This window comes from Lepisma saccharinum, chromosome 1 (genome assembly GCF_977018435.1).
Source record: "Lepisma saccharinum chromosome 1, izLepSacc3.1, whole genome shotgun sequence".
In the NCBI taxonomy this organism is placed as follows: Eukaryota; Metazoa; Arthropoda; class Insecta; order Zygentoma; family Lepismatidae; genus Lepisma; species Lepisma saccharinum.
In genome coordinates, this window is record NC_139229.1 from 184,369,371 (window position 1) to 184,397,211 (window position 27,841).

Genomic DNA, 27,841 nt, shown 5'->3' on the forward strand with positions numbered 1-27,841 from the left:
ATCAACCTGTCTGAACATAAAGTGGGTTCAATCCACATCAAATATTTCTCTTCCAAAACGAGAGACAAATTTTGGGCAACATTGCCCCGACGCTGCTGATTTTGCCCATTTGTATCAGACGTGTTGCCTGTGGTTGTCGATATCATCATGTTTCCTGCAGCGTGTGCAAAGTTTTCCCCGCACGAGCAGGGGAAGCCTTGAAGGCCCTTTTTTTCGCTTCAGTATTCGCAAGCTGCAGCCGAGTTACGTCACAGACTATGCGACCAATAGAAAGTGCCCTCGTGCGCGGATAACAAATCGCGGGGATTCACTATACCATGACAAGGTTTCTCAGCTGTTCGGAATCTTCAGACTAGTGCCAGCTCTCGCAATAGTTCGTATGTGCTTGTGTTTGTGGAATGCGCGAATTTTACGTGAACGAGAAGTGTACTTGGTAACCTTGTGTGCAGTGCGCCTTGGACTGAAGGATAGTTTGTGCGTTTTTTTCGCGTCCCTGCCATCTGGGGGTGTTGGAGTCAAGTTGAATCAAAATAAACAGGTAAGCAGCAACGATTTCCATTGTTTTACTCGCGACCGATCCTCGCTTTATCAGGGCCAAGTTGGGTTGGCATGTTTCACGAAGGCCACGGACGATTCTTCCATTTCAGTCGCCTCGGTGGCTTGCCTCTAAAAACTCATCGTGTACAGGTAGAGAAGGGTCGTAAAATTAAGTTAAAAAAAAGTTTCCTCATATTACACCGTTAGCGTAAATACTGGGTTTACAAGAAGGGAACAATGCAACCAACCAATCATTATTTTTGTCATTTTCACTTAATCGTGAATTCATGAAACGAATCTGGCGAGAAACACACTGATAACTGCATTTTTAAAGGTAAACTAGGCTCTGGCGCCTAGGCCCACAGCCAATACAGTCATGCAAGGTTTATGTATCCTGCTCATGGTGATTGTCCTTTCATCCATTTAACCAGATCACCATTCATCCTCGACGTCGCGATTAGTTAAAAGTGGCAGAAAAGCGACTTAACCAATATTAAAGTACCTCCGCAACGCGTTGCCCTAACCACACTACATCACAGAGAGAGGAGGTGTAAATAAATTTACACCAAACTCCATACGTGTAACTTGTTGGGGCAAGGGGCACTCCCCATAGTTCTAGGTTTATTATAATTTACATGTTAGTGGTAACCTGAGATTCGTGTTCTGCCCTTTCAACCCCATCCAAGTTAGACATCAAGTTACGATTCTGCAAATCTCTGAACTTTGTAAACATTGGGGCACCAGAATGAGCTCTTTACACCGTTTAGCTAACAACATCCTAGTGGACCCCTTGGCGCAGTGGTTGCCAACGTGCTACGAAGCCAGAGGTCATAGGTTCGAACACTGCTTAAGGCATGGATGTGTCACCAGGGCCGGATTAACCTATGGGCAACTGGGGCAATTGCCCCGGGGCCCCCACCAATAGGAAGCTGTGAAGGGCCTCCACCAAAAAAATATTTTAACCAGCTCGCTATGCTTGTGAAAAATTACATAATAAGTTGTATTTAAAAAATAAAGAAAACTTGTTTAAGATAATAAATAATCGTACGTACATAACTTTCTTTCGTGGAACTGTCTATGTATAATATTGTATGTAAGGACCCGTTCCGCAGTACATATCCCAATGTCGAAATTCTTTTTAGAATACATTTGGTCTTAATGGTAACAAACTGCAGCGGAGAAAATTCTTTCTCAAAAATGAAATTAGTGAAAAACAGGCTTCGTGCTGCCATGGGACAGGATCGCTTATCCAATCTTTGTTTATTAAACATTGAACATGAACTTCTTCGTGAATTGGACTTCGATGATATAGTAGATTAATTTTCGGCGAAAAATGCAATAAAAGTGCGTTTACTATAAGTGTTAAGCCCTTACGAATTTTCTTAAAGCAAGTGTAGTTACTACAATTTCCATAATGACCCTGTCGGTAATTGTCCAGTAGATGTACCGTTCATGTGTAGTGACATATTTACTCTTAATTGTAAATAATCATTTACAATAAATTATGTACGTAAGTACAGTACTGCTCAGCTCTCTGTTTCCATCTGAACCCCTTAGTATTTACTATATATTGTAATTACGGTGTTCACTCTTCATAATATACTGTCTGTAGACATTTAGACGCAGAATTTTACTGCTGCTATAGCGCTACAATTTTCGTCCTGTAACTTTATTTTACTGCTCTATTCTCCCTGCAAACCTACCTGCGATATGTTCTGTTGTGAATGACTACTGATTCTAAAATCAGGTCTGCCATTTCAACTGCTAAAAATATGGGGAAGCCCCACGAAACATTTTGCCCAGGGGACTCCACAAACCTTGATGCGGCCCTGTGTGTTACTGTGTCTCGTCATCCATTCCATCAGTTCTTTCATTCGCATTGTCGGGATTAAAACAAGACCACGTTGCACGCCAATACCTTAATATTTCCTGTATTGTCAGGTAGCACTCGTACCTCTCCCCTTCAGGTGCGGCACCCCCCTTCAAAACCTACTTTCAACCCAAAACATTATTAACTCTTGCATTGTCACATTACGTTATGACTTACTAAAACCATGTCGTCATATTGAGCACGAATGCTTAGTGTTGAATTATCTACTACAATAGACAAGCCATTGATCCTAATCTGAAAGAAAACCACTTTCCTCTACTGGGGACAGTATTTACAATTATCATTCAGCTGCTCTTGCCTTTCTTTCTCTATTATCGTTGTTAAAAACTTATTCTTCTTTTGTAACACAATGTATGTCATTGGCCTGCCTAAACAAGCTTTGTTTGTTTCAAATTGCAAAACATGTGGTTGTTGTGGTCAAAACAAACAAAAATGAAGCAAGTTCCAAAGTTTTGTAAAAGTTGAATGGGTGCTAATAAATCAATTAGTCTGTCTTCAGTTTCATTAGTTATTTGTATATTATCATAGAAGCTTACTGAAAGTTGATTGGTGTTTCATGTGATTGCTAAAGCATGCATGCATATTTTCTTTATTTTCAACATCGCACCCCCAAAATTTCATTGCGCACCCTTTCAGCACCCCTATATGATTAGTCCTGCCGCCCCTCTTCTCCCCTTGTAAGTACAGGCGAAGACGATGGCAAATGTAATAGTAAGGAAATTATGCACTGCTATTTTCAATTTTACTTTCTTTTACATCTTGTGTGGGTGTCTAAAAGGAATTATTGAATTGAATTATTTTCTTAAGTTCACTTAATGCACAGAAAGAGTTATCGGGACTGGACCCACAGTTTAAAGTTTGATCCTAATCACTGTGCCATGAGCCTCCATCAGCTATCTAACCCGGGACCCCTTGATTGCAAGGCGACGACGATACCACTACACCACCGAGGAGGCCCTGAAAGGAAGATATTGTATCGATGCTGGAGTAGATATTCTCATGTCGTTTTATTTGGAATGCAAGAACCTTACATTGTCATGAAGTACTTCGCTCCAACGCAGGGCGTGCCTTTCCCCCACCTATCTTGTAGTTTTGGAGTGTGTGCTTGAATTTCCTCGCCTCTAGGAGTGTTGAATGGAAGTTCTTCAGGAGAAGGCGTGTACACTTGGTCGCCGTGTCCCTCCCCAATTGACGATAAACGCTATCATAAGTTTAATAAACGTTGCTGATAACATTCGTGAGATGGTGCGTACAGTATTTCTGCATTGAAGATTGAAGTGTAAAAAGTGACTCTTGTAGTGCAACAACTGAGTGAACTTCACTCTGCCATCAGCAGCGCGGCGCGAACGCACCATATCTTGACCAGTTCCTGCTTTGGTGAGTTGAAAAAGGAGAAATCCTAACATTCTGGCTGGTCCCTCTGGTTGAATGTTCGACTTAGCCCGACTGTAGTACTTAATCTTTCACTTACCACCATAAGAACGTTACATCAGAGACAAGCCTTTTCTGTGGTTACATTGAGTTACGGACAGAGTGGTTAAGTTACTTAGAACAAGTAGCACTTTACAGTTGCCGTTACTTTACTTCCAAAAAGTAACTCGTTACCGTTACTTTGTAATACAAAAAGGACATTTAACTGTTTACACAAATATCACATCTGTTCTCTGTAGTGCTTGTTTTCCCAGTGGAACGTTACACGCACAAGTTTACAAACAACACAGAAAACCATCGTTTCTTCCTGACAAATAATTCATCCAGCTCCGAATTTGTCAAGTAACGTAAAGTAACGATGTACCGTTATAATTATGTAAATTCTGGAACTGCACCCCCCCCCCCCCCGCTAATGACGCTCGTACTTACCACGGACCCCTTAACCTTTAAACAGCTTCTGTTCTTGCCAACCCCGAGGTTCTAAAGTACCTCAAATATTTATTTAAAGTTGCTCATCAAGAGTCTTTTGTTTCAGTCACGCAATACAATTAATACAATAATTATATTCAATTTCTATCCGTGTATTGTACTCAATCCCTATTAATAAAATCGATGTAAGTATCACTTTTCACCTCCAACAAGTCGTGGGACATATACATTTTTTAAATATTGGCTTATTTTCTAGTCTACAACAAGTTTAAAAGCTAATATTTCTTCAAACCTTCGCCGACCCCTTGAGACGGCATGTGGCACCCCAGAGGGCCCCGGACTACAGGTTTAAGTTCAATATGCTAAGTGATACAGAATGCGTGCATTATTTTTATCAAGTAATTCAATATTGTTAGATTCCTAATGATTTTTATTCTTTAGGTTGGACTTTAAACCGTAAAAATATGAAGAATTATTAGGTTCCGAAATTATATGACTTAATTTTATTCTGACAAATATAATTCACAGTATTTAAACTTAGAAGACAAATACAAAGTTAAGATTTTTTCATGGTGCTAAAGCCACAAACCCTACAACTTCTCTGATTATAATTACCATGACATTTTCAGTTTTATTTTTTTGTCAATTATCCACTTACACTTTTTGATTATCTTTCTGTTGTTAAATTGTTACTCCTATCCAGCCTTGTCTATGGTGATAGGAGTTTTATCACAGTTTTGAAAATTAAACGTATGTTTACGTATCAGTTATTTCAGAAAGACAACCCCAGTCAGCTTTTATAAGCAATGGACTTATAAATATCTGGTGATGGTCCAACTAGCCTACCTAGATAAATCTGTATTCAGCGAATTTCTATAGAAACAGTACTACTCACTGCCACGTTTAAGAGGTGAGTAACTGGTCCAGCCCTCTCCCGGTTTTCGCAAACATTTTGGGTTGCATATACTTAAATCTTGTACAGCATCAATTAGGACAAAAGATTCATGATCATGACTAGCAGGTTACCTGCATAGGACAAGTGAATTAACTTAATGTTTCTGCAGAAATTACTAATGGAAATAGGCAGTGGTCGGAAGTAGCAAGCTACATTTTTAAAATTGTAGCTGTAGCGAAGATACAAAATTCCTGTAGTTGTAGCGAAAATTTCGCTACAGCTACATTTCTTCTCAACATTTTGAGGTAAATTTTGAATCTAGAACAGCGTAAAAAAATCGATAATAACGCTTACTTTTGCAGGAGGTTCATAAAGAAAAAGTCTATTACATACAAATAATCTACATTATAAATATCTTGATATCGCACATTAAAGATATCCGCGTAATTTATTTAATTAGTATCTGAATAATTCTAATATCCAGATAACTAACTGACATATGTGAATATATTCCGACCAACAGCCCCGTTTTTTTAGAGCATCGCGAACTTTTGGGAAGAAACATGCCTCGTTTGCGCTACACCCGGAACAAATCCTGTGGATGGATATCCATGGTTTGATTGATTGAGTTGGTGTTTTAAGTCCACTTTATGCACAGTAAGGCTAATCGGGACTGGACCTACAGTTTAAAGTGGGATCCGAACCACCATGTACCTCCACCGGGAATCGAACTCGGGACCCCTTGATTTCAAGCGCTACCACTGCGCCATCAGCGAGGCTGGATATCCATGGTGTAAGAGACAGGAAAATGTCATTAATTACTGCGGAAAACACAACTTGCAGTGCAAAAACGAGCGATCCATTCTCTACTACAATGACAAAGCAATAGTATATAACGGTCAAATATTGAGTGACAAGTAATTAATCTAATTGCCCGTTAGTAGGAATTAATTGCAATTGGTAATATTAATATCCGTCGCGAATACAGGTGTCTAGCGAACTGTCTTAGCCAGCACTAGCTTGCTCAACCACCGTTTTCGCCCGAATTCGGATTTACATGCATTCTTATGGGAATATCAAGAAAAATGCAACTTCTAAACCAATGGACCGAATTGGATGAGATTTCAACCAGCGGAAGAACACATCATCAAAGTACTGATTCCAAGATTTGAGCCTAATCAGAACAGAAATACGGGAGTTATGATTTATTAAAGATTCATCGCCGAATTGAAAGGGAGACGCTACCCTACCGAGTTGTTCCTGCTTTTCGTGACTGAATACAAAAGAGGAAGAGTTAGCCTAATCTCTGCGCGAGGGGCTGCTGCCAGGGGTTAAGGACCTGAGTGAGCATTGGCCAGGATAGGAGGACAACGGTCAAAGCACCAGAAACAATAAACAAGCACCTGATCATAGAGGGTACAGCGTCACTACGTTCAAATCTGGAATAAAAGGGATGATTTGGAACAGTTTTGCACAGTTTTGCCTACAATCACCACCGGAGTGTGAGCTACGCGCGACCGAGCTGCGAGTTGCAAGCAGACTCGAAGTCTGGATTTGTTTTTCCTCGAGTGAGTGTTTCAGAGCCATGGAGTAGAGCAAAGTAGAATCAGGGGGTCCTTCTCCCCCTCGCCGTCAACGCATCCGTGCACATACGTGTGGTTATGTGAGAATAACGCCAGACACGTCCACCCGTGTCAATCGTCCGAAACAACGTCCAAAGTAGTGAAAGTTAATGACCTTTGATATCCATGTGAAACCGCGAATGGCTCATCGCGTATGTTCGTCTCATCGCCCAAGTCACGTATCTATACTTACGAGTGACCGCGAAGAACTGACCTATTATTGCGCAAGTTGTCGTATGGAGTCGACAGTGAACGAGTGAAGCCAGGATCCGATGAGGCCAGATGGAGCCGCCGACCGATCCACTTTCGCCAACCAGGATAACGGCGAAGTGCAACACTGGAGTGCAGATGTCTTCCAGAACTGTAGGACCACTTCCGCCCAACCCAGGTCAGAGGGAATGCAGCTAAGGTAAGATCCAACCATGTGCGTGTTTGAGAAGGACGACGACTATCTACCGCGAATCTGCGTAAATCAAATCATTGCTTAACTTAAATCAGTGCTATGGCAACCCTAGACATCTGTTTTCCGGCGGAGTAATCAAATGTTAAAGATGAGAGTTTATGTTAACAGCAAACAATAATTCATTGAATATATTTATACCTTCAGAAAAGATAGAAGGGGTTCGCACAAGGAACAATTATTCACTTTATACTTAAAATCCTAAACGATAAATTGTAAAAGGCAATGTAGCCAAGACATAGCAAGAGTATGGTCAAAGTAGCAATTAATCTAACCTTTGTATTTGTCATATTGTCGCAATATGCCATAGAATGAGAGAATGAATGTGAGATCGAGTGAAAGAGGGCAAGATGTAATGTGTATTTATCTGTGCTTTAATATATATGTATATTCAGAAACACCGTAGTATTATGTAACGTCATTTCAGGTATTTAAAATCAAATCCTCCTAGGTTTATTCTCGGTAACTCCGACTGTTAGGCACTTATCCTGACCGTATTATATTTCATGTAGTGTTTAATTCGCCCAGCAGGTGAGGCGAAAGATTCGTCGTTGTTGCGTTGCTAAGCTCAGTTCAGTTGAGTTAATTGAGTTAATTAGTTATTAAATTAGCAGCCCGTAACAAGTACCAGCAATCAATGGCTCAGTACGTTAACAGCATTGATCATTGTCGGTATATACGTAGGATCTCACCAGCAAGAAAGTATTATTACAAGAACGATAGACATACATACACTTTCTGTATTTACAATTATTTTCGTCATATTTGTTCACAAATTTTAAAATTACGATACGTTTAGAACACTCGGGTATACACGCCATATTCCTTAATATATTTTGTGATATTGTAATAAGTACGAGTTATTGACTTTCCTGCAGAAACTACAATTTTCTTCAGTTAATATACAATTTCCAAATTTATGTATTTTTCCTACTTTTACGTCGCTTTTCTGTAACTTTCGCTAATCATGGCAATGAGGATGAATGGTTTATTCAGTAATTCTCTTATCTAGAGTAGCTTCCTACCACTTTTTGGCAAATTGTGAGAATGAGGAAGAATGATGAATGATGGTGAGCAACAGTGGTCTGAAGTAGCGCGCTACTTGTAGCGGCGCTACTGTAGCAAGCTACAAAATTTGTAGCTGTACCTGTAGAGAAGCTACAAAATTCCTGTAGTTGTAGCGTTTTGAGGTAAATTTTGAATGTGGCAACAGTGTAAAAAAAAATAATCGAAAATAACGCTTACTTTTGCAGGAGGTTCATAAAGACAGTCTATTACATGGAAATACGGATAATCTAGATTATAAATATCTTGTTATCGCAGATTATAGATATCTGTGTATTTTATTTAATTAGTATCTGAATGATTCTAACAACTATATAACTGACATAGCCTATGTGACGTTTATTGGAGCTGCATCGCTATTTTTGGGAGAAACTTGCCTCCTTTGCAGCACCCCTGGAAAAAAATGTCTCGTTTGCGCCACCCCTAACAAATCCTGTGGTTATCCATGGTGTAAAAGACAGCAGCATGTCTTTAATTACTGTGTAAAACACAACTTGCAGTGCAAAAACAAGCGATCCATTTTCCACTTCCATGACAAAGCAATAGTGCCAACCGTATCCGTCATGTTCACGACAATTATCATCCTTCAAAGAGACAGTGAGATATATATTTTTGGTTGAAGGTACTGATCAGTCTATTAGAAATGAAATACTTATTCTCAAGAAAAATATATTGATATATAAACATAAATAAATCCTACCAAATTTCATTTGTGTATAGTTGTAATCGTTAATGTGGGTAACACCCTAGTTGCAGTACTCATATATAAAATTTGAATTGATATACCACTTGTACGATATTCTCAAACACTATGTAAAAATAAGTAACTGAAGTAACACTGCTTTCAAAATTATCGAATGACGGGAATCATGATAATAAATAATAGAATCTATTTTCCAGCAAGTACAACTATCATACTAGGGGCTTGTTTTGAATATACATATGGTTGATTTCAGTTTTTTTAAATGCAAAAGTAGCGATGTAGCGAGTAGCGAACAGCAGCAGCGTAGAGAGCTACTTTTTGGTAAATGTAGTTGTAGCTGTAGCGAAGCTACTTTAAAAGTGTAGCGTTCTGATCACTGGAAATATGTTCCAACCGCATGTTACGAATTTGGGACTTTTTTAAAAATATTTTTTATGAAAAGATCGAAAAGGTATCGTTACTGCAGAGTAGTTTCTACAGTAACTGATGACATAGATTAACAGAAGGTTATAGAACAGGAGAATATTTAACGTTTTTAAAAACAAAAAAAAGTATAAATATACATGTTTATTAAATAGTTATAAAATATATCTATATTACGAAATGACAGTTGTTAATGTTACGGAAGTAATGGTTTTTTTAGGTGTAAGCTTGTGAATTGTAAGCTTTTGATTAATCATATTTATACAAGTTAATGCCCATTCTTTTTTTTAAAAAAAAATTAGTGCCTACAATTTTCATCTTTCTGCGCCCTTTTAATCTACCTGTGGGAAAACCTAAACCGGAGAACACCAAAACACACTTTTTTCAATTGATTCATTTTTATAGGCACTATTAATCGAAATAGGCAATTTTAGGCATAATAGAATTTACAGATCTGATTGTTGGACCCTGAAACGAACTTATCTCTGGAAGCTCTACGAACAGTAGTGTACCCAGGATTTTCGAAAGGGGGATGGTTTCTTTTAGTAGTGGTCAACTCATTAGTCATCCTCATCGTGGCGATTATCCTAAAAAGGCATATAATCGGTAGAAAATTCAAAAGATACAAATATACGCAAATTATTCTTCGTTAGTTTTATCCGTGCAGTGTTTGAGCATCAACGTGTTAATCAGAAGAATATTAAACCTAGAGGCGCAGTCGAGACCAAGAAACATTGCCCCTAAACTGTATGCAAACAGTTTGTACTTACACAAGAGAGATAGGCGTGCGCTCGGGGGTGCCTGGACATCCCCATATGTGTCCTCAAAAAATATGAAATGTAGAAACTACCATGAAAATAATATCTGTGTCTAAAATAGTAAGATATTTAGTTTCATTTGAGACGCCCCGCTCTCTAACCCAAAACAATGTGACATTATTTACTATAATTATCAGTAGTAAAGAAGATATTTTTCACTTCAAAAATTGCCGGACCCTGTGGCCGAGTGGTTAGCACATCGCGCTGCGACGCCATGGATCCCAACATCTACAATCTGCGCACGTCTTGACTTCACAATTTGGATCAGGCTTTCATTCTTTCCCATCTAAAAATTACTCTTAAGGTGTGAGCATTCATCGAGTGGGTCACTTGTAAATATCTATGTATAAAACGAGGAGAGTGATACGTGAATGACGGAACATCTTAAAATACATCTGCTGATGTTCCTCACAACTTACTCACTTAATTTCAGTGGTTTTCTTTTTCAGAATATTAACGGTGTGTTTTATCACACAACGTTTTTCAATTTTAGCACTTGTTTTAAATATCGAGGCTTAGCAGCAACTAAAAAATCTCAATTTCAAGTAGTCTTGAGTAACAGTCAAGTTCTCTGAACGAGTAGTAGTTTCAATACATATTTTCTTATTGGCACGCAAACAATAACAAAGTTTCAGGCTGCAATTGGTGTGACGAGAATAAAATACATTATGTAGCACCCATTTGGTAAGAAAAAATATTATGGAGAACGGGGATTTGAACCTAGGATTTCAGCTTACAAAGCTGGCCTTTAACCTACATGGCCGGCCACAAGCCACGGTGAAGAAACCGAGCTATTCGAGTAATTTATCCATAAGATAACATCTTTTCCTGTCCAGCTCGAAATTTTGATATCGCTTCTCGCTAATTACATTAATTTGAAAGCAATACGCTTCATCAGATAGCGTTCATATGCTGTACACATTGCTGACAAATACAAGTGAAGCTTGTGCATGAAAATTAATGAAGACTTTGGGAAATCGTGCTTTTGTGAAAGGTTAGTGTTTCCAACCCTAAATGATAACCGTACTCTAGTTTCCGTCAATATAGCGGATTCTGCTATGTGACGACGAATCTCATTAACCAACGGCACACACACACATATATATATATATATATGTATATATATATATATATATATATATATATATATATTATTTTAAACTATTTATTTCAAAATGAAGAGTCATTATTCTGGAATCTACGGAGACATTCATTCATTCGGTAAGAATTTTACGAGAGTCACAATTCCATTTTTGTTCTACATTACGAAACCAACGTGCACGTGTAAAGCAAGTAAAGCCCGACAATTTTTATTTTACAAACATTCCATTTACTGTTAAAGTTAAATCAGAGGACAACCATTGACTTATTTTTAATAGCCTGGATGACTGATGTGCGGGGGGGGGGGGGGGGGGGGGGGTAACTCCTCTCATGTGCTTCCCTGGCTGTGACATAAACTCTTCTTCCTTTAGGATTTCTATTATTTTTCCCATCTCATATTCAGTGCCAACTTTGCGATTCTGTTTGCCAAAGTGTATGGGGAAGGAGTTTATTTATTCTTCAAGCCTTCTCCTGGACTAGGATAACACTATTTCCAAAAGTAAAAAGAAGAAGTAAAAAGTAAAGTGTTCCCCTGTGCATAGCACAACGCCATGAAGGCGTATAGGGGGTGTGGGGGTAACGCCCCACACTTTCTTGATCCGGTCGTGAGTGAGGGTGATGTGATCAGCATCACGCCCCTGACCGCCTTTACCCCCCAGGGTTTCCCCCAGGTACCCATGTTATTCGACGCTGGGTTGGCGCCGGGGCCGCTTCCACCGTTAGAAAAGTTCCCGGATTTGAACCGGCCGGGGATCGAACCCGGGACCTTGAGCATGGTAGTCAGACGCGTTACCGACTGAGCCACCGCGGCCACCCAACACTATTTCCAAAAGAGCTTATTTGCATTCATTTTCAGGAATTGCAACAGCACTATTTCTGTCTCGCTTATTGTTATTGTTTTTTCCCTTTCGTTATTTAATGTTGCTTTTCTTCCATTTTCGGCAACTCGCGACGATGAAGAGAGACTGAAAAAGAATAACCATGCTCAGGCTAAAGTCCAACCCGGGGCCCTCGCATTCTACTTCGTCACGAACGTCCAAATACGAGTTTCTTTTTAAAATAAATTTCAGGAATATTTCACATTTACATTACTTTGATTGTAGACGTGAAAATTCCAGTTAAATAATATTTATGCTGCAATCTTTCCGTTAGCCCTTTTCTTTGAGTCTGAGAGATCCAAAATTCCCTGCATATGGTTAAATTGATTGATAGTAAGCAACACTGCTGCTTTCCGAACACTTACTTGGGCTGTACTTCCGGCCACGAAGCTGGACTACAACTGAAACTAGTGTGCCACTTTTTGTGAACAGAAGTGTACATACGCGCTGACGTATGTAGCCAAACTTCTAATATAACTCAATGACAAACAATGAGACATATTTCACGAAAACAACGTGGATTTACCCTGAAGGTTGCTGTTGTGAAAGATTTTTTCTTTCCATCATGGAGCTTGGGTGGAAAATACTCCAATGTATTGCCGCAGGGCAGTGAACAACATTCTTGGAAGTTCTGCACTCCAACTGATAAGATCGACAAGCACTCCACTGGCTTCTGCCAGACTTGGGCTGTACTCGAAGTGGGGTAAGGATGGTGGGTGAAATTTGCGTAAATCATCCCCTATCAGTTTCATTTGTCATAGTTAGGTCATGCAAGTATCCCCCCACCTATCCATTTCTGTCCAAAACTAAGGGAAGAACTCTCCACCAAACAATTCCCACTAGAATATTACCAGTATCCCGAAATTAGTAATATTTCATTAGAAAGGTTGTTGACAAATACAAAACTAATCGATTATATTATTGTCAACTTAATTTATTTTCATACAATTAGACAATATACCCTACTAGCCAATACAAATATAGAAAGTAAATTGTTGGTGTATTCACATCGAATAGTGCTTATATTGACAGTAACAAAACATATGTCCTGCAATGTCTATGCCATTAATTTCTTAATCACCACATTAGCAATATTTTCCCGTTTTCATGTTCTATTAATGTTCCATTAATGCAGGGTAATAGGTGTACTTTACAATTTGTATTTTAGAATAGCTACGCAGGTATTTCTGCTACAGTATGTAACATTCTTATTCGTACACACTGATTTTCAAAGAAAATGCTTTAATATCCGAAAGGAAGTACACTCTTTTGAAATTGTTTCTTTACAATTCAATAACTAATATCATTAGGAACATAAAATCTTACCCAAATTCTGTATAACCAACGACAATAATAAATTAAATGAAACTGAAAGAGAAACATGCCATTTTTTGTACAACTTTTTTATTCGTACACTTAATAATATACAAGAAAAAAGGAAAAAAGTATTATATTCAGAGCAAATTGACTGACAGTTCTAATACTTTGATGCGTTACCTTTGGCTTTAATTACTGCTTGACACCTGTTCTTCATAGAATTAACCAGTTTGACATGTTTCAAGGCTTATTTTATTCCACTCGGCTTGCACAACAGTTTTCAACTCTTGTTTGGACTTGACGCCTGCTTTATGGACTCGCCTCTTCAAAATTGCCCATAAATGCTCAATGGGATTTTTTTTATAAGTCTGGACTTTGAGCTGGTGTTTGTAGTAGTTTGGGCACATTCCATATTAGCCAATTCATGTTAACTCGCGCCTTATGCTTACTATCATTGTCTTGTTGGAATCTGTAGATAGGCGGCATGCCCATTTTTGAGGTACTCTGCTTTACATTGTTCTTCAATATGTCCAAATAGACATATGCATTCATGATACCATCAATAAACTGGATGGTACCAAGACCTTTGGACGACATACAGCCCCAAATCATTAATGACCTACTACCGTGTTTAACTGTTGGAACTGTATTAATGTGATCATTGTCTTTATTTGATTTTCTCCAGACCCTATTTATCCCATCTGACCCGTATATATTAATCTTGGACTCGTCTGACCATATGACACTATCCCAAAATTCCTGGTTCTTGTGAATGTGCTCTTTCGCGAATGAAAGTATATTCCTGCGATCAGGGACGGCGACAGGGGTGGGCACGGGTGGGCAAGCGCCCACCCAAAAAATCCTGTGCCCACCCGATTGCCCACCCAATCAAATTCACTAAGTACATACACTTGGGGATATGTGAATGTTTCAATAAATAAGTATATATTCTCGTATTCATTACTTGTATATTTTACTCATGAAGATTATGTATACTAGAAATGTTCACATATCATCATCCCATAAAAAGCTGTCTTAACTTTGTCATTAGAATGCAAAAAGAATTACTAGAGAACTTGAAACAAAATAAACTGTCATCAATTGAATACTTCTATGATTAGAAGCAGATAGTAGACTTAGGAGGTGCAAAATTATGCAGGGTTTGGTCAAGATGAGACCAGGATTTAGGGTGACCTTGAGGGCTGCAGCTCTGGACCTTCACTGGGGAAAACTGCTTGGAAAAGTACAGCATAAATAAAAAAATGAGGTACTTCGGATGTGATGAAAAATGTAGAAATACGTATAACTAACCACCTCATGTAGCTTAGCGAAAAGTTATAACTGAAACTGTGGAGTGGATTGGAGAGGGGTCTTCGTGTTGTAAGCTCCGGGCCTTCACATATATAAATCCTGGCCTGCGCATGATTAAAATAATCTCTAATAAATAAAAATAAAAACCCCATCTTAGCGTTGCTTCCTCTAGCAACACAATAAATTATTTCGACTTTTTAATTAGGTCTACATTGAAATTCCAGAAGTGTATCTTTCTTTATTTCATTACAATTTTTACACACATGTCATCTTCAAATGTCTACGTGATATACAAACAACAACTTTGTATTCGTTCTGCTAATAAATACTAATAAGAAGTAATCACAATAATCACTACAATACCGAGGTGTATAAATTGTGATGTAACAGTTATGTGGGTTTGGAAAAGCTACAGAATTATTGAATTGATAATAGCCTATCAGTTACGTAATCATGCCATTTTTCTTGTGATTAACTTACGTAGAATTAAAAGAAGAAAGGGGTTGGTAGGAAAGCTTTGTTTTGAGGGCATCAGAGAACTAATCAATCACGACGAGAATGGTTGAAACTTTAGAAGCATCAGAGGTTCAGCCAAAAAGGTCGACAGAATCTGTAGATGCAGATGAAGTCAAGAAGAAAGGTGTCACGAAGTATCAATTTGGAAATTTTGTTTGTTTGTATTTAAATCCACTTTTATGCTCAGATAGGCTAATCGGGAGGTAGCAGTAGAAGCCAGAACCTCTTCATTATAAGGAGGCAACGTTATGCCATTGGAGAAAAAAATATTCAGAAAGAACTTCCAGGAAACGTGTCATTTTATCACCACATTTAAGAGGGTGTATTGCCAGAGACAAATATTTGAGACTTTCGGAAAACAACGTTATTGTTCACTGAGTTAGCTGCCTTGATCCAAGAATAAAACAATATGAAATTGAAACTACCACCTCAACTTTCGAAGGATATGAACTAATGAAACTCCACTTTTGAAAGAGTAAGTTGTTGCTGATTCGACTGATTTGTTCTATGTGAAGTCACTTTTCTGCTAATTTGGCTAATGGCGACGATGAGGTTCAATGGTGATTAGGCGAAAAGTGACGAAGGACGAAAACAAATGCACGCAGACACTGAAAATACAACCCACCACAAATTATTATTTTGACTGAGGTTCCAGGCGCCAGAGATTCGTTCACCTGCAAGATTTCCAGGGTATGCTTGGCAGGATAGAGGTTGACATTTGAGCACTTTCGAAAAGATCGCGCAATACAACCCAAATTATCTGTGAAAAAGAGATGAATTACCGGTTATAGTGATCAATTTCGATGAATTCCTTGTGTCCAAAATCACATTCTACAAAATGTAAACTATTTGTTACCTCAGTGCATGTGTTTATCTAACCACATGTGCATCACTTCTCCCGCATGAGTAACGAAGACTAACTTCAGAAAACGAATAGCAACTTAGCAAGGAAATAATCTATTCAATTCTTAACAGTTTTTTCATTGTTACTTGATTATTACTTTTGGGCGATGTCTTGTCAAAATAGCCTTTCATAAGCCTTGGGATGCTTTATGCAGAATGAAGAAAGATTTTTTTTTCGAGTGTGTGCGCACATTCCCAATAAGACATTAATTTTAATCCAAATATCAAGTGGCGGCAATTAGGAGGAACAAGTCGGGAAAGCCCCCCCCCCCCCCCCCGCCACATTATGCCACTCGTTGCATCCACACTATTGCCTCTTAATGCTAAGACTTTTCTACCCAAAAAAGTAAACTGTCCTTGTCCCCAAGTTTTGGCACACGATCGCCGTTACTGCAAACATACATTCAGACATTTGTCAGTTGCAATAACCTTGTAAGCCAAGAAAAGTGATCATTAACCCCCAAGTTTCAGTCAAAAACTAATATGATGAAAATTAAATGATCAGGAACATGCATTTAAATTACGAGAAAGTAATTTAATTCTTCACCATTGTCTACAATCACACTTTCCATCACTGTGGCCGGATAACTATATAAAATTGAGTATGTGCCATGTATTTTTTACACTTGAATGACAAAATGTGATGCAACCGATTCACATTTATTTCACTACATTGACGTGAATGAAAGAATGTGATTAGAACGTATGGCTGCGCACACACAAACACTTCCTTGAAATAATTGTATCCATCGGAGATAAAGAAGTGGTACAAGATGCGAGAATATATTAGAAAAGAAAGATGAAAGACACCAAACACACATAGGCGTGTGTGTGTGCCACTTAAGAGAAACATTTGAAGAATGGAACGAGAGAAGGTGAAACGGAGAAAGAGTTAACAAGCTGAGAAAGATATAACAAGGCATTAAAGAGTAAGAAAGAAAAGGGAAATCGGGAGTGTAAGAGGGGAGGGGATACATATACATGTATGTCATACATATATGTATATGGCCTTACATTTATACCTGCCCACCCTAATCTATAAATATACAGCTTCTGCCCACCCGGTGAAAAATTTCTGGCGCCGTCCCTGCCTGCGATTCACCTTATTTACATACGGCCTCTTTCGTGGTATTCTGCCATGATATCCATACTTCCACAAAGCACGTCGGACAGTTTGATTGGACATCATCTTGCCAGCAAAATTTTCTACTAATGGTCGTAACTGAGGAACACTTATTCCGGGCTTTTCTCGCACTCTTTTTAAAGTAAAGCGTTCATCACGTTTATTCAACCGTTTCTCTTTTGGTTTTCTCGGCACATTCTGTGTTGAACCTTCCTCTCTAAATTTGTTTACTATGTATTGAACTGTGGAGTGTGATTTATTGACTGTTTGTCCAATTTTTCTTAACGAATAACCTCTAAGAGCCCAATTTATAATAACATCCTTCAGATCAGAACTAAGTTCCTTCACCTTGCCCATTTCGAACACGCTGATAGATAGACGATAGGTCTAGAACAATTCGCGATTGAAATTATCCGATATGCCATCTGGTGAGATTTTCAGGAATCACTCCACGTAGGACACCTCGCTGCACTTCGCCGTGTTGAAGCCGTTCAAAGCATGGGGAACATGCGAAAAAGTAGCGTATACTGTTCAGTTTTTTGCTCTAAATCGTTTTGTGGTTCAGGACAAGTGAAAAGCTTACATGTGTTTTCCACCCCGTGGAATCAACAAAATGAAATGTTTAAATAAATTAGAGAAAACAACTGATTGACAAGATCGGCATAACTTAAATGCGGCAAGGAAATTACGAAGAATGTACGAGTCTGTTCACTCTATTTTCCGAAATAATCTTTCGGAAAGACGATTTTATTGCCATGAAAGTAAGTGTTAAAGTGTTCTTTATGAATATAACATTTTTTCGAAAACAATGTATTATCTATGTACAGTAGAGCGTCGATTATCCGAAGTAATTGGGGGACATGGGTGTTCGGAAAACTGGTTTGTTCGGATAATCGAACTGTACATGTTTATTTGCCACAAAGAAGTACTGTACAGTAAATTTATTCATAAAAACAGGCATCTCTTTAAGTATTACAAAGTAACGTACAAAGGCAACTTTAGTAGGAATATATAGTAGTATGTGGTACAGTTTATTAAACAAAAATATGTACATATTACATACGCATTTTGCATGAACAATACACACAGTACACAAAATTAACGTTTAAAAAAATCCTTTATTTTGGTCTGTCTAAGCAAGCCTACATGATGGACGGTAGGGTGGGAGAGTAACAGGTGCGAGCGAGTACACAGTTCGGTTAAGCGGTCGTTCGGTTGACCGACGTTCGGATAATCGACGCTCTACTGTAATTTGGAACAGGTGCAAGTCGATTAAGTGAAAAGATGAAAATAGTTTGAGAATTAATTAATGTCCGTAATCATAAAGGTAAGTCAGAAAAACATAATTGGCATGCTAATGTTGCTGTTTCATTCAGTATGTTAATTTTCAGTGAAGACTGAAAATAGCCTCAATGAAATTGTTATTATTGTTATTATCATTATCCGGTGTTGTTATTAAACCAGCCTGCCTCTTTGGGGAAAAAACTGCAACAGCATGTTTTCATTTATTTCCTTCCAAGCTTTGCAATACAGGTGAATTGCTTTATTTTCAAATAATTTCTGAGAGCCCCAGTTAGGCAGTTATAAACGAAGTGCAGTGTAGATGAAACAGCACCGCTTTGAAAAACCCGTGCGTATACATTAGTGTGCGTTTTCCGTGTTATTTTTATTATCATAATTAAATGCTTCGCTCTCAGCACAGCTTCACCTTCGTTATAGTTCCTGGAATTCACATCGCATTCACAATATTTAAATATAACGCGTAATTTAAACGTTTCTTCCATATCAGCAATGACAACACGCTGCTATTACCTATGCTATTACGTACTGCTACTGAATGTAAACAAAGATCTATCCTACGTAGAGCGGCCATATTGGAAGCGACACTAGCGCTCAGGTGGTAATTTTAATCGCGAATACCTACGCCAACATTCCGCTTGACGGGGAGCGCGGCTGCATGTTTAAACTTGTTACGAAGTTGCAAACTGCACGAAATCGCCCGAATAGAGGTGGCGCTGTATGCGAGGAAGATTGAAACTCTTGCCTGTACGAATAACAATGTTGCATGAAACAGCGTGTTTTTCTCTTTTGACACAAAGTGTGTGCTATGTTTATACACGTTGAACATACATTTTTATTGACATTTTTTGGTGAAACCTTCATTTTCCAGGTACATATGAAAATAATTACATTTACTAGTAAATATGACATTTTTCCTCGGAAATTCTATGTGTACGAATAACAATGTTACCTACTGTATATCTCGACATTTGAAGTTCCACCTGTCTAAACTACTGTTGTATATAGATTTTAATGTAATATATTCCTAGTTTTTAGGTATCTTCATGCCACGAGCGAACCAATAAAGTTAGTAATTATAACAAACGTTTCAAATAGCCTACACAAGGACTACATGTCCTCCTTTGCCCTCTAGCGCCTTGCCTCATTTAAGGCACCGAAAAGATGTAAGCGCATTTGTCATTAGAACAGCCTATATAGTTCATGAATTCACCTTCAACGAACACTTAGTTCTACTTAAGCCACTTTTGAATTTAGGCTCTAAAACGCATATTTTATTTAATAGCAGCATAAGATTACATTCAGAAATTAAACCCTATCAAGTTAGCAAGAAGTTATTAAGGTATATTTAATTTAAATCGTTTGTGCAGAGGTGTAAAATTTGCCCACTTGTCCTCAAGTCTCAAATTAATTCTCCAAATGTTCATCTTCTCGCACCCTTTTAAACCACCCCTGGAAAAATGTAAACAGGGCACTAAATCACACTCGGAAGTGCTTGGATAAAATATATTTTAAAAGTTTAATTTGGTAAGAAAAATAAATAAATAAATAACAGAAGAGTTGCCTTTTAAGAAATGATTCAGCTATCCCGGTGGATCGTACGTGCCATGAAGGAAGGCACATTCTCCATCTCGACAATAATGGAGGTAATGTGATCAGCGCCTCACTTCGTTCACCTTTACTTTATCCATTAATTAGAGTCTGGGCCTCCCTCCCTCCACAAATGTAATTTACTAATACTGTAATAATGTATTGAATCTTCTCAATGAACAATTTCATTAGAATGCAGAATCAGCGTTATGAAGAATGAAACTTTCAAACTAGCATCATGAAAATGTTATGATCATATTCAGTTTATTCAATTCAATTGTCATCGTATTGCTTTTTGGGGGGGAGGGGGGATTGCCTGGAAATGTCAAGTCTTCCAGAAACATTACGTTCACTCAGGGCGGAAAAGTGTGTAGAATTCCATATTTCTATTTTCCATGTACGGTCACCAGCAATAAAAACGTAACGCATTCACACATCCGGAAATGCTAGCTTATTTTGCAAGATGTGCGTTGCTTACCTCTACAGCGATACGTGGATTTTAATACAACTTCTATCACTGCCGAAGAGTTAGGCAACACACATAACGTCTTACAGGGAAGCGAGTATTTCGGAATGTAGGTGTCCCATTTTTATTTGATTGATTTTGTTTATTTTACTTCGTTTTTTGCCACGTTTAGCTAATCGCGAAGATGCGAATGAGTGATGATGAAATTGATGAAAGGACAGTGACAAAAACATCCATGTCCAGTCCGGGATTCGAACCCGGGACTGTTGCCCCATTTTTATTGCCGGTCACTGTACGTACGTTAGGGCTGAGCCGATGCTGATACCCTTACGATTCGCACCTAACGATGCTTGAAAATTTTAACAAATTTGTTCCAAGTATTGATTAATATTAGTGAGTATTTTACTCCAATTATGAGCATCAATTTATCAGAGTTTTGCTTCAAAATTTACAAAAATGACATCAGGATATAAAAATACCTGTTACGTTATCAGAAACTATATGTAGTTTCGTTCACATAATAGTGGTACAAAATCAATGGAAACTTTGAATTTTGCATAACTTCCAGGATAATTAGACTCTGCGAACGATCAAAGCGCCGGAACGACATCCGCCAGTATTGGTAAATAAAATCCAACCAATAATATTTTCTGATAGCAATGGTATCGGCCGATACCGATACATCACCCGGATGTGATCATGGGAGCCTTTAATATCGCACGCATAATATACGGAACTCTTTGTGGGGACAAAGCCGCGATGGCAGGTTTGCTTTCACGAGTTGTTTCATTGAGGGGAAACAACATTCTGCCAAGAATGACGTAATTCGATTCTCGGAAACGGACTTGGCGGACGTGCTGGGTGATCAAATCGACTTCCTTCCATTCCAATTGTCCTAAATTTCGTGCATTTTCCCATACATTGCATGCGGAAGAGCAACGAACTTGAACAGGAGTGTTGACCCTGAATAAATATATCTATTTTCGCTGCATTTCCACCCGATTCTCGCATATTTACACTGCGAACCTGCGTTCTGCAACTTTCTCGGCCACGCGTTAACACGGCAGCCGGGAAAGACATGCACGTATCCCTATCTTTACGCGGTCTGGGTCTCGACCAATCAGAAGCGAGAAGCGAGTTCAGTTTTCCTGGTTCACTCTACTGTATAGTTCCAAGGTCACGTATCAAACAAAACAACTACACGACGATATTGGGGTTGCCATGGTTGCCAGTGTTGCCGACTCAGGCCGAATAAATCTTACTAGAATGAAACATTGACGTCCCAGATAACCTTCGTGGCTGCCGGATAACATAATCACTTTGTAATAACGGGGTTTCCCAGTGATCCAGATTCTAATTTCAACCCTGGATCGTTTCTTGGGAAAGTCTACTTGCGTAAAGAAATAATTCAATACAAACTTTCTGAACGCAGCTGTTGCGAAGGTTGCCATTCTCTTGTAAGCAACCTGTTCGGGCGAATGATCTTTATTTTGAAGTTATCTTTATTTACTGCCATATTAACTGAAGATTTGTTTGTTTTTGCCGATAAGGAAGGTGTCGCCCCCGTACCTTAACTCCAGAACGCAGCATTTCAAATATATGACCAGGGTCATGCAAGTTAGTTGATGGTATGGGTTATGATCCCCCCCCCCCCCCAGAAAAAAACTTCTTTGTCCCATTTTCTCCGAAAAAATATTGGAAAAGTAACAGGGTACGAGGCCAGAGGTTCCAGGTTCAAACCCTGGGTAAGACACGGATATATAATTGTTTTCGTCCCATTTCCACAGTTTATCATTTATCCTCACCGTAGCGATTAACTCAAGAGCGACGTAAAATGACCGAAACAAACAAGCAGCGGTAGCGTAGTGGCTAACGCTGTCGCCTTGTAATAAAGGAGTCTTCAATTCCCAGTTTGTTTTAGCTCACTTTGTATTCAAATAGACCAATTTGAGACTAGACCTACAAACCACCGTGCAATGTGCCTTAACATGGGATCGAACATGGGAACAATTGTTTACAAGGCGACAGCATAGAGTGGATACAAAGTCATTCTATTATGTATGTAAGAGGGATAGTCTAAAAAGATCCCCAGCGTTGGATCACGATTGATTGATTGATATGTTGTTTTAAGTCCACTTTATGCACAGTAAGGCTAATCGGGACTGGACCTACAGTTTAAAGTGGGATCCGAACCGTGCCTCCACCGGGTATCGAACCCGAGACCCCTTGATTACAAGGCGACGATGCTACCACTTCGCCATCGGGGAGGCCCTCGTTGGATCACGATATGGAACACGTTGTATTATTATATAAGCTCCTCTACTTGGCTAATTCATTTCGCAATGTGTTTGAACTTGATCATTGATTTGGCTCATTTTACTTTGGTTTTCTTTCACTTTTGGTTAATCACGAAGATTAGGATGAAGGATGAAACGATGAAGTTTATGAAGATACAATCGCAAAGAACATCCATGCCCAGACCGGGATTCGAACCTGGGATGTAGCGCGCTATGCTCACTCTTCAACGCAGACTGGCTAAATGTGTTTGTGGGTGTGTATCTCCCCCATCCCGCGATAGTTTTGGTTATGTAAATGTTCCACGTACAGTGAATGTGCAAAAGTAAACTAGGGTTCTGGAATAAAATAAGATAGATAGGCGAACAAACCCAATTTGAATAAACCGTTCATCCTACATGCCGGCGAACTTAAACACAACAAGGAATGCACATATTGCACAAGGTGTAAGTATTTGACAACATTCAGCTTTTATTTACAGTAAGTGCTGTACAGGCACAGCAGAAAAGAACTTCGAAAACAAGGGGGTTGCTTGACTCTCTCTGGAATAAGGAAAAATTGTTTGTTTACTCTTTCCTCCTGTCATTTGTGTCCCTTGTCTTCCTTTCTCTCTCGTTTCTGTTTTCTAGATTTTTGCTCTCGAGAAACTGTTTTTTTTTTATGGTTTATGCTTATTTCTTTTACTATTATTATCATTTCTTTTTCTATCACGTTTCCTCCTTACTCTTTCTTTCTCTCTCTCTATCTCTCTCTCTCTCTATCTTACTTTTTATTTCTCTTTCCTTTTTGGCTCTTTCGCTCACTTAGTTTATTTATCTTTTTCTTTTATTTTTCTTCTTTCCCGTAATTAGATGCACATCTCTTCTCCTATAATGACCAATACATATGACGTCACGTGATATACCCTTCAGGACAGAACTTTTGAATTTAACCCCCATTTGAAAAATTTCTCCGAGACACCCATGCCATCGTCCATCTGAACTTTTTGTTCGTGGCTGTCACCAGCGAAATTGGTTGGCCATTACTTGGTCAGAGGTTAGAAGATATTTATGAACATACACCAGAACGTTTAGGCATTATTCAGTCGCAACATATTTAGTCTAATCAATGAAATAACATTGAAAATACTCGTTGTGTTTTATGTTATATGTAGTTAATTTTGCTATTTAAGTTGCAGTTAAATGTCCCCCAAATTCATGACAATTCATTTTAACTTATCTGGAGACATGACAGTTGTTTTTGTAGCAACATGTTTTGAGTGTTCTGATCTTTTTGTGTAAAATTAAAAAGCTATTTTTAACACTACAGATAACAGCTTATCGGTTATTCTTGTTATTTTCGGGCTTTTTTAAAATTTGCTCCCAACAAACCAAGGTTGTGTATTTTAGTACAAGATGTATTATAGAACATGTGCTTCTCATACCCTTCTGAGTGGTTTTGAATTTTATAGCTTGCTTTGGTAGCACTACAAGAAATTAAAAAAAAAAAAACCTAGGTAACTACATTGCTAACGTTATAAAAGCTAGGTTATCGTCTGCCTTTAGTAAACAATAAAAACCCAGTATATATTGTTAAAGATGAAACTAAATGCTGGCCCAAATATATAAATTGTGCCACATTCAAAATATCTTGAATAATTGAAACTTCTTTTGCGAAACGTTCCTACTGGAAACTGTGAACTTATAGAATAATCCTGTTACAATAATGTTGAATGCCTTTGTACAGAAGAAGAAAAAGGTGAAGCAATTAGTTCGTTGAGGGTCAAGGGCTGCCAAGCAGCTTTCGTTGGTTGGTGTGTGGTCAGCGGATCGAGTCCAATAGTCTGGCTGCCGAGTCTTGTGTCCGCCACTATTGCCTCGCAGTGATGGGTCAACACCGAAATTTCGGAGCTCCCACCGTGAACTGAACCCGCCATCTCTCGTGCCAAAGGCGAGAGCTCTAACCATTAGGCTGCGTGGGAGCATCAGCTTTCATTTTTTTGGTCCTCAGATGTATTTCATTTTCTTGATATGTTGATCTCCAAACGGCAAGTTTTATTTTCGTTTTCTTTTTAATTTGGGGAGACTTCTCCTGCATTTAATTGTTGATCACATGAAACTGGTGAAACAAGCAAATCACCTAAGGGCACCAACCATTCTAATCAATCTTTCGAAACGGGGAATTTGGAATAATGTTACTGAAATTCGGCAAACCTCAGGGGCAGAGGCAATGGGAATCAAGAGTCGAATCTGAAACCTGTTGATTGTACCTTTGGCGCTGCAAGTTTTGCCGCGCCTTTAAATATGAGGAACCAAGAAGTGTGGAATTATATAGAGGTTGGCAACGCATTGCTCATGTGCGGTTACGCAATACTTAATTGACGTCAGCGTTACCATGGTTATGCCAGCTGGGGTGAGGATTGGCTCTCACGAATGTGCGGGAAAACCCCAACAGATAGCAGCATGATCGCTGCTGCGAAGGAAGAACTATCTGTTGACGGGTTGTGCTTGTGTTGTGGAAATAGTTACGACTTGTGCCGAGGAATTAGGTGTAACGAAACTCGTTTTGCCTTGAATGAACTTCGAGAGGAGCGAGTGATGTCGGTGGTGACAGTGCAGCGACGACTTCAGTTTGTAGGTGCTTTGGAGTTCAAATCTGCGGTGAGTTTGTGACATTTTTCGAAGCAGTAAAATGAATGAGTGTAGGTTTTTAACTGTGATCGTAATTTTTGCGCATTTTAATTTTTCTTCTCTGGTACTGGAATTACTGACACCCACGTGGTGCTCGCAAAGTGCCAAACCCACATCACAAAAGCCCAAGAGATAGGTTTTCAATTAACTTATTTAATTCTCGTCCGTTAAATGAGCAAACAATATAAAACCTTTAATTAAGCACTCAATCAAATATGTGTCCATACGTAGGCGCGCCCAAAGAGAGAGGGTAACATTTTAATTTTCTATTAATAAATCCTCGAAAAATGTTCTTCCAGCAGACGAATTCTTGTCCGCATAAAGATTTTTTAGGAGCGCGTACGTGCTCATATAATACTTTATCACAGGTGTAAAATTTCTAATTCTCATATTTTATTCTTTATCAATGACAAGCTCACCTGATGTGAAGGGTGCCTGTAGGCTAAACGCTAATGTAATATCGATCAGTCTGTGGTGTAGCCACTAATCATAAACTCCTGACGATCTCGCCGTCCAGAACATGTTTGTTGCATGTGTTTACTCCTTGAGTAATCATTATTCGTCTTCATCGTTGCATTGGCGAAGTGGCTGTCACAGCGCGCTACTACGTCAGGGGTCGCGGTTCGAACACCCGCGAGTGTCCGTCCCTTCATCAATTTCAACTTCACTCAGCCTGATTTTCGCGATTAGCCAAAGGTGGCAGAAAAGCAAAGTAAAATAAACCAAATCAATCTTTATCGTTGCGAGCAGTCGCAGATTTTTCTACGACCAGAGGCAGAATATAATTTAACGCCTCTCCTCACGTACGCAAGTGTAATTATCCACATTGTATATACGCTTGATGTCGCCCTCACCAGGCGAATGCAAAAATGCCGCCCTTCCAAAATTCTCTGTAAATAGCACTCCCCTCCATTTACGTATAAGTAACAAATTACTAACATCACATTCTTTTTTAAAGTATATTTACTTGGGGATTTCAATTATTTATACTATTTGGTTTGAATCTCAAGTTCTCAACCTACCTCAGAACATTAAAATTTTATTCTCCCCATCTTCAAGTCAAAATCGCAGGTGAGTGAACATCTAAAAGACACGTTGAAACAAGATCCATAGAAGCTAACGAAGTGGCCATATTAATTTAAGATGATGCAAGTTTGCCCCCCCCCACCTCCCAGGGCGTAAGCGTGAATTTGCTACCCCCCGTGTGTACTCTCCTTTTTAATATTCGCGCGCAGACTTACTGTCTTGACCTCGCAAGGAATCTTTAGCAAAAAAGTTATCGATTTTGTCTCGGATGCGTGCGCTCCTCCACAACAATGGAACTTTTGTCTTGTAATTTCGTATTTGGCCTTATTTCTTCTATGGGACAATTTACAATGCGTTACAATGTAATATGTTGTAAACCTGATACATATGTTTTAAATGTTCGGTTCTGACTTTCAGATTTTTCAAAACGTCCCTGCATTAGCCCCCAAGTCGATCTGTCCCGTTCTACCAAACAAGAAAACCCCACAAATAAATGCGGTGCTTTTTTTATGTTAACTGGCGATTCATAACTTACTTAGTTGTAGATATGTACATATCTCGATAGAGTGCTAAATTTTTAGGCATCAAACTTGGCTTTGCGTTCGTCGTTAGAGGTGTCATTTCCTATGTTCAGTAATTTATCTACACGCCTAAGCACCCCCCTTAAACCCCCCCAAAGGCCCAATTTATTGTTATTGTGGTTCTAACTCCTCTAAAGTGGAACCTACACCCCTTTTTCCCAGATGAAAAAATCTGGATAAACATTAATTGTGCTATAAACGTCTCTCTTAATTCCCCTCCCTCTCCAAAGTATTTAAGTCCTAACCCTCTAGACCAGTACGTAGTCTGAAAAACTCGATTTTTTGTTATTACATTCCAGAATTATTAATAACTCAACCTGTTCCACAGAGTCACGCATTTCATACTATAACATTTTACCACCACATTATTTTAATTACAACAGGGTCTCATCGATGGCGTAGTATAACGCCGCCGCCTTGTAATCAAGGGGTTCCGGGTTCGATACCTGGTGGAGGCACATAGTGGTTCGTATCCCACTATAAACTGTAGGT

The 27,841-nt window shown here is 38.8% G+C and overlaps 1 protein-coding gene across 5 annotated transcripts in view; it reads left to right on the plus strand.

The window, feature by feature from the left end:
- Positions 1 to 323: 323 nt before the first annotated feature.
- Positions 324 to 27,841, plus strand: part of LOC146004999 (ETS homologous factor-like) — a 54,424-nt gene continuing 26,906 nt past the window's right edge. Inside the window, exon 1 of one of the 5 annotated variants that reach the window (XM_083144115.1) lies at positions 324 to 538. The gene's annotated coding sequence lies outside the window, so the exon portion shown is untranslated. Of the gene's footprint in view, positions 539 to 3,682; positions 3,806 to 25,513; positions 25,713 to 27,841 lie in introns of those variants that run through there. The other 4 variants (XM_083144124.1, XM_083144108.1, XM_083144143.1 and 1 more) reach the window with 4 other exon arrangements.